The sequence below is a fragment of the Arachis duranensis genome, chromosome 9, assembly GCF_000817695.3.
Source record: "Arachis duranensis cultivar V14167 chromosome 9, aradu.V14167.gnm2.J7QH, whole genome shotgun sequence".
Taxonomy (NCBI): Eukaryota; Viridiplantae; Streptophyta; class Magnoliopsida; order Fabales; family Fabaceae; genus Arachis; species Arachis duranensis.
In genome coordinates, this window is record NC_029780.3 from 44,039,914 (window position 1) to 44,060,580 (window position 20,667).

A 20,667-nucleotide genomic window follows, 5' to 3' on the forward strand; every position below is an offset into this window, starting at 1 on the left:
CGATGTCGTGATCTGTGCGTTAAGTGTTTTCAGGCTTTATAGGGCAGGAATGGCTTAGAGGATGGAAAGGAAGCTTGCAAAAATGGAAGGAACGCAAGGAAACAAAGAAGCTGACCAGCGTGCGCACGCGCACATTAACGTATTCACATATTGACGCGCACGTGCACCTGGCGCGGACGCGCAACAAGCAAAAAGCACAATCGACGCGCACGCGCACCTGGCGCGCACGCGTGACATGCGCGACCTGCAGAAATTGCTGGGGGCGATTTCGGGCCAGTTTTAGACCCAGTTTTCGGCCCAGAAATACAAACTAGAGCCATGGAACAGCAGAGACTCAAGAGACATTCTCATTCTGCATAGTTTTAGTTTAGTTTTTGGAATCTAGAGAGAATTCTACTTCTTCCTCTAGGTTTTCTTCACATTCATAGTTTTAGAGTTTTAGTGCTTTGCTTTGGATATTGAGAAGATTCATTACCTCCGTTGGAGCTTCCTCATTCTAGTTTGTCTCTCTATTCTTTACTCTTTTATTTCCCATTGACTCTATTTAGATAAGTATGTTCGTGATTTTAGGATTTATTAATGCAAAGAACTATTTTTACTTTTAATTGATTTTTAGTTATTAATTATCATGTCTTCCTTTTATTCCTCTCTTAATTCTGTGAAAGTTATATTCATGATAATGGAGTAGTTCCCTAACTTGATTGGGAGTTGATTAAAAGGAAAACCTTGAGTTCGAATACTCAAGTGTTAATATTAATTGGAAGTTGTTGGCTAATTCTCCTGTCTTCGACTCTAATCCTTTCTTAGGAAAGGATTAGGATGCAAGCGATAGGATTAGTTTGAGAGTACTTGACTTTCCCTTATTATATAAGGGATAACTAAGTAGGATAACAACCCTTTTATTATTACACTTGAGAGAGTTCAATGGGGATAGAACCTCCATTTAATCTTCTCTCTATCAAGGCTTTTATTTAAATTACATAAATTCTCAATCATTTATTTCTCTGTTTCTAAACTCAAAAATCTCTTGGAAAATCTCTGATTAATAAAATAGCACTCTTTCTACAACTCGTTGGGAGACGACCTGGGATTCATACTCCCAATATTTTATTTCTAAATTTTGTGACACCCCTTCTAAATTGATATACGGAATCAACATTGGTTAAGAGCTATACTTGCAACGTTGTTTTCTCTATAAACTCTAGAGTTAGAATGTCCAACATTTAGTGTCAATCCTTGGGTTGTTAATTGTTCTTGTTCCTACTAACGCTAAGTTGTTGCTAAGGCAATTAGCAAGCAATTTAAGATTTGTGGGTTAAGAACACTTATGCTCATTTAACTTACCTTTCGATGTGAGGGTTAATCAAGTGAGATTAATCCAATATAATTGGCATAGTTGTGGTTCCAACAAGGAAAGGATCCTTAGCTCACTCCAAGCCAAGACTCTTTTTTATGCTTTCAATTTTCCATACATTGCTATGTTAATCTCTTTTATACTTCACTTGTTTATATTACATAGCCAGTCCTTTAATTTCTTCATTAGTTCAATCATTACAATTTTGCATGTTCTTTTATTGCTTTATATGTTCATTTCTTCATTCACAACCCCTTGATCACTACAACTGGAATTTGCACACTCATTGCCTCTTAAGTGATTCCTTGGGAGACGACTTGGGAGTCAAATACTCTCGGTTTAAATTGGTTTTGAGTTGTGATAGATCTTGTGAAGTTCCAAATTTGATCGGTGACCGATTGTCGGGTTTGAGTCTATACTTGCAACGTTAGTCCTATTTTGAGAAATCCCAACTCGTACGATTGGGCGCTCGTCAATGTCCAACAAGGATCCATCCTTGGCGTTGAATGCCAGTACAAAACTCCCTACTGTGCGTTCAATGCCCACAAAGGCACAACCACTGGCGTTGAATGCCAGTGAATGTATGCATGATGGGCATTCAACACCTAAAGAAACATAAGTCCTGGGATTGAATGCCACAATAGGGGTAGTTGGCAACCCTAATCCCACTGAGAACTCCCCTATTGAAGAACTGATAAAATCCACGGTTCATAAGGAGCCCATTGAAGTTCCATTGAATACTTGGTTAAAGATCTTAGAATCTGAAGAGTACTCCTCCTCTGATGAGGAAGAGAAAACTAGGAAAGAGCAAGTTGCTCGGTACCTAGGAATCCTGATGAAACTGAATACCAAGTTGTTTGGCACAAAGCCATTGGACAAAGAACCTCCAGTGCTCACCAAGGAACTCAAGACCTTGGTTCAACAGAAACTACCTCAGAAGCTGCCAGATCCCATACGCTTTCTGATTTCCTACACCATAGGTACCATTACCTTTGATAAGGCTCTGTGTGACCTAGGGTCAAGCATAAACCTTATGCCACTCTCTGTAATGGAGAAGTTGAGAATCTTTAAGGTATAAGCTGCAAGAATCTCATTATAGACGGCATACAGGTCAATGAAAAAGGCTTATGGTCGTGTAGAGGATGTCTTAGTAAAGGTTGAGAACCTTTACATCCCTGTAGATTTCATAATCTTGGATACTCGGCAGGAAGAGGATGATATATGAATCCATCATCCTTGGAAGACCCTTCCTATCCACAGCCAATGCAATCATTGATGTAGCAAAGGAAGAGATGATTCTACAGTTATGGGAGGACCACATCTTGTTCAAGATGCCTAATCCTAACTCTCCCTCTGACAACAAAGAAACAGTTGTGCAACACTTAATGTTCCAACCCTCTCTCTTAGTGCAAAGTTATACAGAGCCCAAGACACCAATTCTAAGTTTGGTGTTGGGCAGCCATTATCAAGCACTGAGAACAAAGGTATTAAGAAGAAAGTACCTAAAAGCTTGAGGGATAAGAAAATCCCCACTGAAGGCCTCTCACCTGGCTTGAGAGTTGTCTTCACAGACAATCCAGTCATTTCACACACTGCGAACAAGATCCTGTCTCTGGAACATTTAGAACTTATCCATGAGAGCATAGTTAAGAAGTTCACTGTAAGGGGTAAAATTCTGAGCCCCTATCCATCTCGTAAGGAGCTAACCATCAAGCTAGTGACGTTAAAGAAGCACTTGTTGGGAGGCAAATCATAAATAATTAATGTTTTCCTATTTTTCATTAAGTTTATTTAAGTTATTTAAGTTTAATTTTCATAGTTGTTTAAGTTTATGATCATGTGCAGCAACAGAAACAAAAATAGTCAGAGCTGGAAAACAGAACACCCTGGAGCAGAGACCTTGCGTGCATTGAACACTAGCCAAGGAACACATTATTGGCGTTGAACGCCAGCCAAGGAGCCTGAAGTTGGCATTGAACGCCAGTCAGGGGGCAGAACCTGGGCGTTCAACGCCCCAACAGAGGCACAGACCTAGTGTTGAACCCCAAGATGGAGATTCCTCAAGGGCGTTCAATGCCCAATGAAAGGCACATAGCTGGCGTTGAATGCCAGCCAGGAGCAAGAGTTAGGAGTTCAACACCCACAAGGGGGCAGGGAACTTGAATTCCCTAGCCTCTAAGGATCAGTGGGTCCCATAGAATCTTCATACCCCTTCCCAAAACCATCATAACTCCCACCAACCACCACCTACTTCAAATTCAAAATTTCCCACCTAATACCCACCCATTCATTCAAACCCAACCTATTCCACTCCTATAAATACCCCCTCTTCCTACCCTTCATACAAACACCATTCATACACTAAATCCCTTCTTGGTCGAATCCATTATCCCTCTCCATCTCCTCTATTCTCTCTTACTTCTGCTCTTTTCTTCCATTTTCTTCTTATTTTGCTCGAGGACGAGCAAAGCTTTTAAGTTTGGTGTTGGAAAAGCCTTGCATTTTGCTTTCCACTCACGCTTATAGCACCTAAAATTAGAGAACCCTCTAGAAAGAGGAAAGAGAAAGTAGTTGCTTCCACCTTCGAATCTTGGGAGATGGAGAGATTCATCACCAAAGCCCATCAAGACCACTTCCATGGAATAGTGGCAAAGAAGAGGGTGATTTCTAAAGTCCCCTTTAGGCCAAAAAAGAATAAGTACCCAGAGATTCGAAGAGAAATCCGTTGGAGAGGTTGGGAACTCCTAACCAATCCTATCATAGAAGTAGGGATCTTAAAGGTACAAGAGTTCTATGCCAATACATGGGTCACGAAAAACCATGATACAAGCGTGAACCCAAGTCCCAAAAATTGGCATACCATAATCCGAGGACATCTCTTGAATTTCAGCCCAAAAAGTGTAAGGTTGGTGATGAGTCCATGTTTGACGATATATTTTAGCTTGAATTGGATGGATTTCATCATATAAACTCACACTTATTCATTAAAATAGCATACTTTTGTGTTTGATCCCTAAATTGAACCTAAATGTGAAAACATATGTTTTTGTGCTTAAATTGAGCAATTTAATCCCACTTTTATTCCATTCAATGCTGTGATATGTTTGTTGAGTGATTTCAGGACTTAGAGGCTAGAATGGATGGCCAAAAGTGGAAGGAAGCATGTACATGGGAGAACACACAACGACGCACAGGAGGATTTTCATCTAAGTGTGCGGACGCACATTGCATTAATGAAACATGTGCTTCAGGATTTCTGAGGCCTTTTGGCCCATTTTGGAAGGCCTGGATGCTGAAATCAAGTGCTATATTAAGGGGAATTCAACACTTATCAAGGGAGCCATCTTAGAATAGGAAAAACACATAGTAGGAGTAATAGTAGTGTAGTATAGAAAATTCTCTCTTAGGGTTTTAGTTAGAGTTTGTAGCATTTTATACTTCAAGTCTTGCTTTTGGATTTTGCTATCTCATTGTAAGTATTTCTTTAATTCCTCTTTTATTACACTACTTGTTCTACACTTTCTCCTACTTTAATTTCCTTTGTCAACATTTACATTGTCTTGCAATTTTGATTCCTAGTTGTTTAATTTGATGTTTGATGGCTTTTATATGTTTGTTGAGTTGCTTTTATTGATTTTGAACATTTATGGTTCATAGCTTTCATCAATTTACCAATTTTGCCATGTTTTATGTTTATGCCCTCTATGTGTTTGATGAAATGCCAATTATGAGTTTATGGATTACTAGAGCTATAATGTCCAATATTTAGTGATAATTCTTGGGTTGTTAGTTGTTATTGTTTCCACTAACGCTAGCTTTTTACTAAGGTAATTAGTAAGTTAGCTAGGACTTGTGGATTGATAACAATTATGCTCACTTGACTTACCGATGTGAGGGTTGACTTAGTGAGATTAATCCATCATAATTATCATAGTTGTGGTTATGGCAAGAAAGGGATTCCATAATTCATCCCAAGTCAAGGTTTGATTTATGTTTTGAACCACTTTTCAATCATTTTATAGTTTTACTTGTTCATATTACATACACAGTTCTTTTGTTCCTTTATTGATTTATTAATTGCAAATTTTGTCTAGTTCTTTAATTCCTTTATTGCTTACTTCTTCATTGAAAACACCCCTTGCTTTCCACAACCAAAATTGTATGCACTTGTTGTCACTAGTTCCTAGGGAGAACGACTCGGGAGTCAAAATACTCTCAGTTTTAAATTTGTATTGAATTGTGACAAATCTTGAATTGAATTTTGATTGAGAGGATCCATTGCCGGTTTGGACTATTCTCACAACGAAATTACTTTATCTAGTTTTCTGAATTGGCATAAATTCTCTTCTATCAGTTGGCGCTCCATTTGCCACTGATGCAAGGAGACCCACATCGTTACACTAGAAGAGTCAATTTTGACCAGAGGCTGGACCAAGTCCTTTCAGGCATTTGTGTAGAAGGAGCTCAGTGGAAGATGGGGTGCTCAAAGCAAGCCTATCCAACTGAGAAGGCATGACCTCAAGTCCGTACCTAGAGGATAGTTGGAATTTATCCAACGCTCTATCATCCCTACTAGCAATCGGTCAGAAGTGACCATAAACATAGCCATCATGATTTATTGCATCATGATTGGGAGTAAGGTGGAGGTACATGAGGTAATACCTCAAGAGTTGTACAAGAAAGCTGAAAAGCCTTCACCCTTAACAAGGTTGGCATTCCCCTACCTTATCTGTCATCTATGCAATTTAGCTGGAATTGTCATAGAAGGAGACATTCCTATTGAGGAGGACAAGCCCATCACCAAGAAGAGGATAGAGCAAATTAGAGAGCTAGCACTTGGGCCATAACAAGAGCATGTGGAGCTGCCTTAATAAGAAATCTGTGAGATGCCTCAAGGGATGCATTTAATTTTCCTCCCCAAGGCTATTGGGACCAATTGCACACTTCGCTAGGAGAATTAAGCTCCAGTATGAATCAACTAAGGATGGGACATCAAGAGCACTCCACAATCCTCCATGACATAAGAGAAGATCAAAGAACCATGAGGGAAGATCAAAGAGTTTTGAGGGAAGAACAACAGAGGTAGGGGCATGACATAGAGGAAATCAAGCACTCCATTGGATCCTTCAGAAGGAATAGTAGCTGCCATCACTAAGGTCGATTCGTTCCCTTTACTCCCCTATTGCCTATGTTAAATTTTTCTATTTTTCATGTATTTTGTTTTATTGTCTGTTTCTAATGTATGATCATCTTTATGTCTTAAAGTTATGAAATATTTCATGCATCTCTCACCTAAAAGAAAAGTAAGATCAATGAAATATTTCATGCATCTATATTTCATGCTTAAAAGAAAATTTAAATTGAAAAAGAAAAGTAAGATGCATGAATTTCGAGTTATATATTAAGAATAGTTCAATTATTTGATGTGGTGGCATTGCTTTTGTTTTCTGAATGTATGAATAAACAGTACATATTTGATGTTGGAGTTAAGAATGTTGGCTCTTGAAAGAATGAGGATAAAAGTGAAGTATTATTGGTGATCTGAAAAATCCTAAAATTGATTCTAGAAGCAAGGAAAAGCAGCAAAAAGCAATAAAAGAAAAAAATGCGAAAAAAAAGAGAAATAAAAAGCAGAAAAAGCCAATAGCTCTTTAAACCAAAAGGCAAGAGCAAAAAGCCAATAGCTCTTTAAAACAAAAGGCAAGAGCAAGAATCCAAGGCTTTGAGCATCAATGGTTACGAGGGCCTAAAAGAAATATCTTAGCCTAAACAGTTCAAATGAGCTTCTTCCCTAACTATATGCTTGTGATGCGAAACTGTCAAGTGAAAAGTTTGAGACTGAGCAGTTAAAGTCGTGGTCCAAAGCAAAGAGTGTGCTTAAGAACTCTGGACACCACAGCTAGGGATTCTAGCAAAGTTGAATCACAATTCGAAAGGATTCACCCAGTTAAGTATCTGTTGCATTTATGTATCCGGTGGTAATACTGGAAAACAAAGTGCTTAGGGTCACGGTCAAGACTCTAAAGAAGCTGTGTTCAAGAATAAAAAATAACTTAACTAAGAGAATCAATAGTATCATCTAGATTCTAAGTTCCTAAAGATGCCAACTATTCTGAGCTTCATAGGAAAGCGAGATACCAAAGCTATTCAGAAGCAAAAAGCTATTAGTACCGCTCATCTAATTGAAACTGAGCTTCATTGAGAACTCTTAAATTTATTGCATCCTTCTATTTCTTTTTATCCTACTTTGTTTTTGGTTGCTTGGGGAAAAGCAACAGTTTAAGTTTGGTGTTCTGATGAGCGGATGTTTTATATGATTTTTTGCATCATTTTCATATAGTTTTCATTATGTTTTGTTTAAGTTTTATTAAGTTTTCATAGGTTTTAGTGCAAAATTCACATTTTTAGATTCTACTTTGAGTTTGTATGTTTATGGTGATTTCAGGTATTTTCTGGCTGAAATTCAGGAGTTTGAGCAGAAGTCTAATTCAAAAGTAAGAAAAGGACTACACATGCTGTCAGGATATGACCTCCTTGCACTTGAAAGAGCTTTTCTGGAGCTACAGAAGTCCAAATGGTGTGCTCCCAATGACTATGAAAAGCTAACATCTAGGGATTTCTAGAAATATATAATAGTTCATACTTTGGTTTGGAAATGACGGTCCAAAACTAGCGTTCAACGCCAGCCACCAGTCTTATTCCTAGCGTCCAGTGCCCACAGGGGAGCAGCTAGCATCCAATGCCCAGAATGGAGTCCCTAGCCAGCGCTCAACGCCCCTAAGGGATACTAGCTCGTGGGAAACACTTAAGCTCAGCCCAAACACTCACTAAGTGGGCCCTAGAAGTGGATTTTCGCACTACAAGACTAGTTTATCTTATTTCTGTAATTCATAGTTAGCAGATTAGTATATATATACAAGGGTTCACCCTTGTTAGAAAACTCTTGCCCATTCGAACCTTTCATTGTATTTTTATATCCATATGAGTCACTAACCTCCTAAGGTTAAGGTTAAGAGCTCTGTTGAGTTTCATGGATCAATAATATTACTGTTTTCATTCAATATGTCTGATTCTATTCTCTTATGCAACCTCGTTCTTCATCTTATGAATTGAGGGTCACCCGTGACAATCACCCTTGTTCTACATGGGTTTCGTGTGATTCCTGACCCAGATAGTATTGAACTAAAGCTAGAGATTGCATTACAGATTCCAATAGAGCATCTGAGCAACTTTGGATATGTGACATATAATTCCTTTGACTATGGGTGCGTGAGGTCTCTGTGGCGTTAAGGCTAGAGTCAGAGAAGCAGTATTTTCTGATCTAGAACATTTTCCTTGTCTGTGGCACCTTGAGTAGGATCATGAATGGGAGTGGACTGCTTAGAGCTTCATCTTCTGCTACAGTGAGAAACCTAGAGGTGGCTGATGAGCGGATAATTTATACGCTTTTTGGCATTATTTTCAGGTAGTTTTTAGTAAAATCTAGCTACTTTTAGGGATGTTTTTATTAGTTTTTATGCAAAATTCACATTTCTGGACTTTACTATGAGTTTGTGTGTTTTTCTATGATTTCAGGTATTTTCTGGCTGAAATTGAGGGACCTGAGCAAAAATCTGATAGGAGGCTGACAAAGGACTGCTGATGCTATTGGATTCTGACCTCTCTACACTCGAAATAGATTTTCTGGAGCTACCGAACTCCAAATGGCGCGCTCTTAATTGCGTTGGAAAGTAGACATCCAGGGCTTTCCAGAAATATATAATAGTTCATACTTTATTCGAGTTTAGATGACGCAAACTGGCGTTCAATGCCAGTTCCATGCTGCATTCTGGAGTAAAACGCCAGAAACACGTCACAAACCAGAGTTGAACGCCAAAAACACGTTACAACTTGGCATTTAACCCCAAGAGAAGCCTCTGCACATGTAAAGCTCAAGCTCAGCCCAAGCACACACCAAAGTGTGCCCCGGACGTGGATTTCTACACTTAGACTTATTTCTATAAACCCTAGTAGCTAGTCTAGTATAAATAGGACTTTTTACTATTGTATTTTAAAAGATCTTTGGACGTTTAGTCCTTAGACCAGAGTCTTTTGACCATATCTTTGGACGTTTATTTCTTAGACCTTGGGGACTGGCCTCACGACCATGCCTGGATCATTATCACTTATGTATTTTCAACGGTGGAGTTTCTACACACCATAGATTAAGGTGTGGAGCTCTGCTGTTCCTCAAGTATTAATGCAATTACTATTATTCTTCTATTCAATTCAGCTTATTCTTATTCTAAGATATTCACTGCACTTCAACATGATGAATGTGATGATCTGTGACACTCATCATCATTCTCACCTATGAACGCGTGCCTGACAACCACTTCCGTTCTACCTTAGATTGAGCACGTATCTCTTAGCCTCCATTCCGAAATATCGGAGTCTTCGTGGTATAAGCTAGAATTATTGGCGGCCATTCCTAAGATCTGGAAAGTCTAAACCTTGTCTGTGGTATTCCGAGTAGGATCTGATATGGGATGACTGTGACGAGCTTCAAAATCACGAGTGTTGGGCATAGTGACAAACGCAAAAGAATCACTAGATTCTATTCCAATATGATCGAGAACCGACAGATGATTAGCCGTGCGGTGACAGCGCATTTGGACCATTTTCACTGAGAAGATGGGAGGTAGCCATTGACAACGGTGATCCCCCAACATACAGCTTGCCATGGAAAGGAGTAAGAATGATTGGATAAAAGCAGTAGGAAAGCAGAGATTCAGAAGGAACACAGTATCTTCATGCGCTTATCTGAAATTCCCACCAATGAATTACATAAGTATCTCTATCTCTATTTTATGCTTTATTTATCTTTATTTTTGAAAAACATTATAACCATTATAATCCGCCTAACTGAGATTTACAAGATGACCATAGCTTGCTTCATACCAACAATCTCTGTAGGATTGACCCTTACTCACGTAAGGTTTATTACTTGGACGACCCAGTGCACTTGCTCATTAGTTGTGCGAAGTTGTGAAGAATGTGTGTGAACCATAGTATTGTGCACCAAGTTTTTAGACCCATTACTAGGAATTGTTCGAGTTGTGAAAAGTATGAGTCACAATTTTGCCTATCAAGTTTTTGGTGCCGTTGCCGGGGATTGTTTGAGTTTGGACAACTGACGGTTCATCTTGTTGCTTAGATTAGGTAATTTTCTTTTAAAAAAGTTTTCAAAAATCTTTCAAAAAATTTTTTATTTGTTTTTTCGGTTTTCCAAAAAGAAATTTTCGAAAAATCCAAAAAATTAATAAAATAAAAAAAACCAAAAATATTTTTGTGTTTCTTGTTTGAGTCTAGTGTCAATTTTTAAGTTTGGTGTCAATTGCATGTTTTTAAAATTTATGCATTTTTTCGAAAAATTCATGATCTTCAAGTTGTTCTTGATAGGTCTTCTTGTTTGATCTTCATATTTTTTGTTTTGTGTTTTTTGTTGTTTTTCATATGCATTTTTGCATTCAAAGTGTCTAAACATGAAAAATTTCTAAGTTTGGTGTCTTGCATGTTTTTCTTTTCTTGAAAATTTTCAAAAATAAGTCTTGATGTTTATCTTGATCTTCAAAGTGTTCTTGGTGTTCATCTTGACATTCATAGTGTTCTTGCATGTTTTGTTTGTTTTGATCTTAATTTTTCATGTTGTGGGTCATATTTGTGTTTTTTTCTCTCCTCATTAAAAATTTGAAAAAATCAAAAAAAATATTTTCCTTGTTTTACCCATAATTTTTGAAATCTTTGGTTGACTTAGTAAAAAATTTTAAAATAAGTTGTTTCTTATTAGTCAAGTCAAGATTTCATTTTTAAAAAAATCTTATCTTTTCAAAATCTTTTTCAAAAATCAAATCTTTTTCATTTTTTTATTATTTTCGAAAATTTAAAAAATTTGATTTTCAAAATCTTTTTCTTGATTTTATTTCATGATTTTCAAAAACTTTACTAACAATTAATGTGATTGATTCAAAAATTTGAAGTTTGTTACTTTCTTGTTAAGAAATGTTCAATCTTTAAATTCTAGAATCATATCTTTTAGTTTCTTGTTAGTCAAGTAATCAATTTTAATTTTAAAAATCAAATCTTTTTTAAAACAAATCTCAATCATATCTTTTTTTTTCAAAATCAATTTCAAAAATCTTTTCTAACTCCTTATCTTTTCAAAATTGATTTTCAAATCTTTTTCAACTAACTAATTGACTTTTTGTTTGTTTTACTATTTCTTATCTTTTTCAAAACCACTTAACTACTTTCCTCTCTCTAATTTTCGAAAATCACCTCCCTCTTTTTCAAAATTCTTTTAATTAACTAATTGTTTCAAATTTTAATTTTAATTTTATTTCTCCTCTTAATTTTCGAAAATCACTAACCTTTTTTTTCAAAAATAATTTTCAAAATTCTCTCCCTCTCATCTCTTTCTATTTATTTTATTTATTTACTAACACTTCTCTTCATCTTAAAATTCGAACCCTCTCTTTTCCTCTATATTCGAATTTTTCTTCTCCTACTTCTATTATTTTCTTCTTCTATTCATATAAAGGAATCTCTATACTGTGACTTAGAGGATTTTTCTACCTTTTCTGTTCTCTTCTTTTTCATATGAGCAGGAGCAAGGACAAGGACATTCTTGTTGAAGCAGATCCTAAACCTGAAAGGACTCTGAAGAAGAAACTAAGAGAAGCTAAAGCACAACAATCCAAAAAAAACCTTACAGAGAATCTCAAAAAAGAAGGAGACATAGCCGAACCCAATAATAATGCAAGGAGGATGCTTGGTGATTATACTACACCTACTTCCAATTTTTATGGAAAAAGTGGTGGGCGAAATTGTGATCATCAACAATGGCTCAAAGGCATGGTGCTCTCAAACATGAATCAAACTTTGTCACAATTCTGCACAACTAACCAGCAAGTGTACTGGGTCGTTCAAGTAATACCTTACGTGAGTAAAGGTCGATCCCACAGAGATTGTTGGTATGAAGCAAGCTATGGTCATCTTATAAATCTCAGTCAGGCGGATAATAATTGATTATGGAATTTTGAAAATCAAATAATAGTAAATAAACAGAAAATAAAGATAAAGTTACTCATGTAATCCAATGGTGGAAATTTCGGATAGGTGTATAGAGGTGATGTGTTCCTTCTGAATCTCTGTTTTCCTACTTCTTCCTTCTAGTTTTTCATCACTCCTTTCTATGGCAAGCTGTATGTAGGGCATCACCATTGTCAATGGCTACATCCCAGTGGAATAAAATCAAGTTGGAATAAAATCCAGTGATTCTTTTGCGTCTGTCACTAACGCCCAGCCTTCAGGAGTTTGAAGCTCGTCACAATCATTCAATCCCGGAATCCTACTCGGAATACCACAGACAAGGTTAGACTTTCCGGATTCCCATGAATGCCACCATCAATTCTAGCTTATACCACGAAGATTCTGATTAAGGAATCCAAGAGATATGCGCCCGGTCTAAGGTAGAACGGAAGTGGTTGTCAGTCACGCGCGTTCATAGGTGAGAATGATGATGAGTGTCACGGATCATCACATTCATCAATTTGAAGTGCAACGAATATCTTAGAACAGGAATAAATCGAATTGAATAGAAAATAGTAGTAATTGCATTAAAACTTTGAGGTACAGCAGAGCTCCACACCCTTAACCTATGGTGTGTAGAAACTCCACCGTTGAAAATACATAAGTGATGAAGGTCCAGGCATGGCCGAATGGCCAGCCCCCAAGATCTCAGAACTAAATGTCCAAAGATGTCTAATAAACTAGTAAAAAGTTCTATTTATACTAAACTAACTACTAGGGTTTACAAGAGTAAGTAATTGATGCATAAATCCACTTCCGGGGCCCATTTGGTGTATGTTTGGGCTGAGCTTGATCTATCCACGAGCTAAGGCTTCTCTTGGAGTTGAACTCCAAGTTGTAACATGTTTTGGGCGTTCAACTCTGGTTCGTGACGTGTTTCTGGCGTTTGACTCCAGAATGCAGCATGGAATTGGCGTTGAGCGCCAGTTTACGTCATCAAATCTCAAACAAAGTATGGACTATTATATATTGCTGGAAAGCTCTGGATGTCTACTTTCCAAAGCCGTTGAGAGCGCGCCATTTGGAGTTCTGTAGCTCCAGAAACCCTATTTCAAGTGCAGGGAGGTCAGATTCCAATAGCATCAGCAGTCCTTTGTCAGCCTTTTATCAGAGTTTTGCTCAGGTCCCTCAATTTCAGCCAGAAAATTCCTGAAATCACAGAAATGTGAATTTAGCATAAAAACTAATGAAAACATCCCTAAAAGTAACTAGATCATACTAAAAACTAGCTAAAAACAATGCCAAAAAGCGTATAAATTATCCTCTCATCACAACACCAAACTTAAATTGTTGCTTGTCCCCAAGCAACTGAAAATCAATTAGGATAAAAAGAAGAGAACATACTATAAATCCCAAAATCTCAATGAATATTAATTCTAATTAGATGAGCGGGACTTGTAGCTTTTTGCTTCTAAACAGTTTTGGCATCTCACTTTTTCCTTTGAAGTTTAGAATGATTGGCTTCTCTAGGAACTTAGAATTTCAGATAGTGTTATTGATTCTCCTAGTTAAGTATGTTGATTCTTGAACACATCTACTTTTATGAGTCTTGGCCGTGGCCCTAAGCACTTTGTTTTCCAGTATTACCACCAGATACACAAATGCCACAGACACATGACTGGGTGAACCTTTTCATATTGTGACTCAGCTTTGCTAGAGTCCCCAGTTAGAGGTGTCTAGAGCTCTTAAGCACACTCTTTTTGCTTTGGATCATGACTTTAACCACTCAGTCTCAAGCTTTTCACTTGGGCCTTCATGACACAAGCACATGGTTAGGGACAGCTTGATTTAGCCGTTTAGGCCTGGATTTTATTTCCTTGGGCCCTCCTATCCATTGATGCTCAAAGCCTTGGATCCTTTTTACCCTTGCCTTTTGGTTTTAAGGGCTATTGGTTTTTTCTACTTGCTTTTTCTTTTTCTTTCTATTTTTTTCGCCACTTTTTTTCTTTTTTTTTTCGCAAGCCTTGTTCTTTCACTGCTTTTTCTTGCTTCAAGAATCAATTTCATGATTTTTCAGATTATCAATAACATTTCTCTTTTTCTTCATTCTTTCAAGAGCCAACAATTTTAACATTCATAAACAAGAAGATAAAAAAATATGCACTGTTTAAGCATTCATTCAGAAAACAAAAAGTATTGTCACCACATCAATATAATTAAACTAAATTCAAGGATAATTTCGAAATTCATGTACTTCTTGTTCTTTTGAATTAGAAAATTTTTTTATTTAAGAGAGGTGAAGGATTCATGGAATTATTTATAGCCTTAAGACATAGTTATTAAATACTAATGATCATGTAATAAAGACACAAAAGATAGATAAACATGAAGCATAAAAATCGAAAAACAGAGAATTAAGAACAAGGAAGTTAAGGAATGAGTCCACCTTAGTGAGGGTGGCGCCTTCTTGAAGAACCAATGGTGCTTTGAGCTCCTCTATGTCTCTTCATTGCCTTTGTTGCATGATCCCTAATGATTTTGGTGCTCTTATCCTTAGTTGCTCCCAATAATTGTGTGGAGGAAAATGTATTCCCTAAGGTATCTCAGGGATCTCTTGATGAGAGAATTCCTCATGCTCTCTTGATGTGCAGTCAAATGCTTCTTCTACTGAGCTATGGACCCTTGAGATGAATCTCTCCATCTCCCATGACTCGGAGGTGGAAGCTTTTTGTCTTCCCTTTTCTCTTCTTCTTCTTCTTTTTTTTTTTTAGGTTTCTCTGGCCTTAGGTGCCATCAATGGTTATGGAAAAATAAAAAGCTTATGCTTTTACCACACCAAACTTAAAATATTGCTCACCCTCGAGCAAGAGAAGAAAGAAGAGAAGAGGAAGAAGAAGAAACTATGGAGGAGAGGGGGAGAGGTGTATTCGGCCATGTAGGGTGGGTTTGGGTGGGAAAGAGATTTTGAATTTTGAAGGTAGGTGGGGTGTATGGGGAAGAGTGGATGGATGTGAGTGGTGAATGAAAAACAGGAGGGATGACCTTTAATGGAGAGAGAGAGGGTGAGATAGGTGGGGATCCTGTGAGGTCCACAGATCCTGAGATGATCCTGTGGGGTCCACAGATCCTGAGGTGTTCCTATGGGGTCCACAGATCCTGAGGTGTCAAGGATTTACATCCTTGCACCAATTAGGCATGTAGAATGCCTTTGCATACATTTGTGGCGTTTAAACACCGAAGTGATGCTCATTCTGGGTGTTCAACGCCCATGTGCAGCATGTTTCTGGCATTGAACGGCAGGTCCATGCTTGTTTCTAGCGTTCAGCGCCAGCTCTCCTCAGGGTGTATTCCTGGCATTTGAACGCCGGGATGTTGCTTGTTTCTGGCGTTCAACGCCAGATCCATGCTCTGTTCTGGCGTTGAATGTAACAACCCTAATTTTTGAGTACGCGAGATCTTTTCTGAAGACACGGATTTCTCCGAAAGATCAGTAAAGGAAACACCTCTTCTGTATCATCAAGCATCTCAATCCTCATTTTCATTATATTATCTTTAACTCAGGACCTTAGTTGAGACAAGCTCGATAACACAATCACGAAGAACCTAGTTTTTGAACCGTATCGGTTAGGAGTTTTGATTCGGTTTTTCGTAAATAGTCTCAATTTGATGAACCGGACTCGATTCATGAGAGAAGAGAGATAATATGATAATATTATCATTATATTAGTATTAGAAGATGCTTGAATGATATTATAAGGTTACCTGGTCTATTTTTGTTAAAAACAGAAAATCGGTTTAACCAGGTTTATGGTTTACTGGTGCAGCTTAGCACCAGCACTCTCTGATGACTTTAGCAATGCTAAGGCCTCATTATACATGTTTTATTCTCATAATAAATATGTTACTAGTTTCATTTATGCTAGTAGCTCAGAAAATAATTTTTAGAGATGTTTTTACAAGTGTTCCGATACACCTAGTTTTAGTAGTTATACACCTGAGATATTTTAATATTATTTTAATCCACCTTCAAGCCAACCAATCACAACTCACCTTACACCTCCAAGACCTCCAAGGCTGTCTCATTTCATCATTTTGGCCGAAAATAACAAGAGAGAAAAGAGAGAAACTTTCATGAACACTTAATCTTCAAAGCTTGATTTCTTCTGAACCAAAACTCAAATCAAAACTCCGATTTCACCAAAATGATCCTCTCTTCTTCCTCTACATAACCATGTAACTTATCGAGGCTGGAAATAAGGTGAGATGGCTGTCTCCCTCCCTCTTCAATTCGGTTTTCAAGGAAAACCATGCAAAACATGTGTTTTCTTGATGTTCTTTCTTAGGAATCATGCTTAACTTGACTTGAGGGCCAAGAAACATTAATTTCCAGCAAGTCTAAGGTGAGATATCTCTTCCTAACGTACTGAGGGAGATTTGGTCAGTTGAGAGTTTGTGGATTTAAAGTTGTTCTTGATGTGTTTTAGGAGGAAAAAGTGCTTAAGGACCACCTGAAAGTTTAACCGAATTAGGAGCAGCAAAACCAGGTAGGGTGTCACGAAATTAATCTTGATTATTTGTGTTTGATTTGTGTGAATGTTGTATAAATTGGCTGTGCTAAATATTGGTTGCATATATGATTGATTCTTTAAATTTGGTGAAATTTTGATGAAATTTGATGAAATTCAAGCTTTAAAGTTCATGTTCTTGGGCAGTTGGAAAAACGAAACCCTAAGCTTAAATTGAGGTTCAATTTATGTTGAAATCATGTAGAAAAGATGGGGTTTTAGTGGCTGCAATTTTATTTTGAATTATGGTAAAAATCGGTTGCTGAAAAGACTGAAAAACGGGTAAAAACAGAGAAAGAATCTGAAGAATTTATGAAGAACATGAAGAACACTTTGAGTGTGGTGAAGAACATTGAAGAACACCTTTTAGATCTTAGAAAGGGCAAGGAAGTAAATATTTTGGTGTTTGAGGGGTTATTTTGTAATTTTTGAAAGTTAGGGTGGTTAAAGTAGAAATATTAAAAGTTACAGGTGGTAAAAAGTAAATTTTTAAAGGTTAAAAGTTAAAAAGGGGTAATTTTCGAAAAATTAATGATAAAATAATAAATAATAATAAAATATTAAGTAATAATATTTAATTAAAAATAATATTTTAATAAAAATAATAATATAATGCGAAAAAGGCAGTTTTCTGTAAAAGCTTTAGAAAGACAACTTTAAGCGAAGAATCTCATAATTACCTTCATAAAACACTTAGGGAGTGGTAAGAACATATTAGTGAGGCAAAGATAAATGAAAGATAAAAAGTTAAAGAAAAGATAAAAAAAACAAAGAAAAGTCTGTAAAGTTTTAATGACAGAAAAACAGACAGAGACTAGTGAACGAACTAGGGCAACAAAGTTAGTCCTGGAATTGCGAATAGGGTTAGGTATTATATGAAAAGTTAAACTGTTTCAGTATAGACTTAATGAACCTATACTTGGGACAGACTAACTATTCATACCGAAATTTACATAATCTTTAAATACATACGTTAAACAGAGAAATTAGAACAGAGTAAAGAAACACAGAGAACAGAGTAACCAGAGCAGAATAAAGGGATACAGAGAAAAGAGTAACCAGAGCAAAGTAAAAAGACAAAGAGAAAAGAGTAATGTGATAAAGAGAAATGGTTTGAGTTACGATGTTGTAAAAATAAAAGCTGTAAAGTTTGTATAGCATGATTGAACAGAGAAAGAAAGAGGTACTGCATAAGAATGTGAAAGTGATGATGATAATGAGAATGATTATGTGATGATCTGCTGCATGAAGGCAGTCAGATAGATAGTGGTACGACCACTGAGAGTGCTTTCCTGGGATACTTAGCTATAATGCTATTCTGTAAGTCAGAGGACTCTTACAGAGGTATCGAGAACACACGACACGGCTAATCATCTATCGGTTCTCAATCAGGTTGGAATAGAATCCAGTGATTCTTTTGCGTCTGTCACTAACGCCCAGCCTTCAAGAGTTTGAAACTCGTCACAGTCATTCAATCCCGGAATCCTACTCGGAATACCACAGACAAGGTTAGACTTTCCGGATTCCCATGAATGCCGCCATCAATTCTAGCTTATACCACGAAGATTATGATTAAGGAATCCAAGAGATACGCGCCCGGTCTAAGGTAGAACGGAAGTGGTTGTCAGTCACGCGCGTTCATCTGTGAGAATGATAATGAATGTCACGGATCATCACATTCATCAATTTGAGGTGCAACAAATATCTTAGAACAGGAATAAATCGAATTGAATAGAAAATAGTAGTAATTGCATTAAAACTTTGAGGTACAGCAGAGCTCCACACCCTTAATCTATGGTGTGTAGAAATTCCACCGTTGAAAATACATAAGTGATGAAGGTCCAGGCATGGCCGAATGGCCAGCCCCCAAGATCTCAGAACTAAACATCCAAAGATGTCTAATACACTAGTAAAAAGTTCTATTTATACTAAACTATCTACTAGGGTTTACAAGAGTAAGTAATTGATGCATAAATCCACTTCCGGGGCCCACTTGGTGTATGTTTGGGCTGAGCTTGATCTATCCACGAGCTGAGGCTTATCTTGGAGTTGAATGCCAAGTTGTAACGTGTTTTGGGCGTTCAACTCTGGTTCGTGACGTGTTTTTGGCGTTTGACTCCAGAATGCAGCATGGAACTGGCGTTGAGTGCCAGTTTACGTCCTCAAATCTCGAACAAAGTATGGACTATTATATATTGCTGGAAAGCTCTGGATGTCTACTTTTCAAAGCCGTTGAGAGCGCGGCATTTGGAGTTCTTTAGCTCCAGAAAATCTATTTCGAGTGCAGGAGGTTAGATTCCAACAGTATCAGCAGTCCTTTGTCAGCCTTTTATCAGAGTTTTGCTCAGGTCCCTCAATTTCAGCCAGAAAATGCCTGGAATCACAGAAAAACACACAAACTCATAGTAAAGTCCAGAAATGTTAATTTAGCATAAAAACTAATGAAAACATCCCTAAAAGTAACTAGATCATACTAAAATCTACCTAAAAACAATGCCAAAAAGCGTATAAATTATCCGCTCATCAAGAAGCATCTCAATCCCTGCCATTGGAGCAAACAATTTTGAGCTGAAGCCTCAACTAGTTGCTCTAATGCAATAGAACTACAAGTTTTATGGACTTCCATCAGAAGATCCCTATCAGTTTTTAACTGAGTTCTTGTAGATCTGTGATACTGTTATGACTAATGGAGTAGATCCTAAAGTCTACAGGCTCATGCTTTTCCCTTTTGCTGTAAGAGACAGAGCTAGAACATGGTTGGACTCACAACCTAAAGATAGCCTGGACTATTGGGATAAGTTGGTCATGGCCTTCCTGGCCAAGTTTTTTCCTCCTCAAAAGCTGAGCAAGCTTAGAGTGGACGTTTAGACCTTCAGGCAAAAAGATGGTGAATCCCTCTATGAAGCTTGGGAAAGATACAAGCAGTTGACCAAAAAGTGTCCTTCTGACATGCTTTCAGAATTGACCATTTTGGATATATTCTATGATGGTCTATCTGAGTTCTCTAAGATGTCAGTGGACCATTCTACAGGTGAATCTATTCACCTAAAGAAAACGCCTGCAGAAGCTCAAGAACTCATTGACATGGTTGCAAATAACCAATTCATGTACACCTCTGAGAGGAATCCTGTGAGTAATGGGACGCCTCAGAGGAAGGGAGTTCTTGAGATTGATGCTCCGAATGCCATATTGGCTCAGAACAAAATATTGACTCAGCAAGTCAACATGATTTCTCAGAGTATGAATGGATTGCAAAATACATCCAACAGTACTAAAGAAGCATCTTCTGAAGAAGAAGCTTATGATCCTAAGAACCCTACAATGGTAGAGGTGAATTACATGGGTGAACCCTATGGAAACACCTATAATCCCTTATGGAGAAATCATCCAAATTTCTCATAGAAGGATCAACAAAAGCCCCAACAAGGCTTTAATAATGGTGGAAGAAACAGGTTTAGCAATAGCAAGCCTTTTCCATCATCTTTTCAGCAACAGACAGAGAATTCTGAGCAGAGCCCCTCTAGCTTGGCAAACATAGTCTCTGATCTATCTAAGACCACTTTAAGTTTCATGAATGAAGCAAGGTCCTCTATTAGAAACTTGGAGGCACAAGTGAGTCAGCTGAGTAAGAAAATCACTGAAACTCCTCCTAGTACTCTCCCAAGCAATAAAGAAGAG

General features: G+C 37.4%; 1 non-coding gene across 1 annotated transcript; it reads right to left on the reverse strand.

Moving 5' to 3' along the window:
- Positions 1 to 19,836: 19,836 nt before the first annotated feature.
- Positions 19,837 to 19,944, reverse strand: LOC127741947 (small nucleolar RNA R71). Its single transcript, XR_008003134.1, has one exon. It is a non-coding gene; the product is annotated as a small nucleolar RNA R71 (small nucleolar RNA).
- Between the last annotated feature and the right edge of the window lie 723 nt (positions 19,945 to 20,667).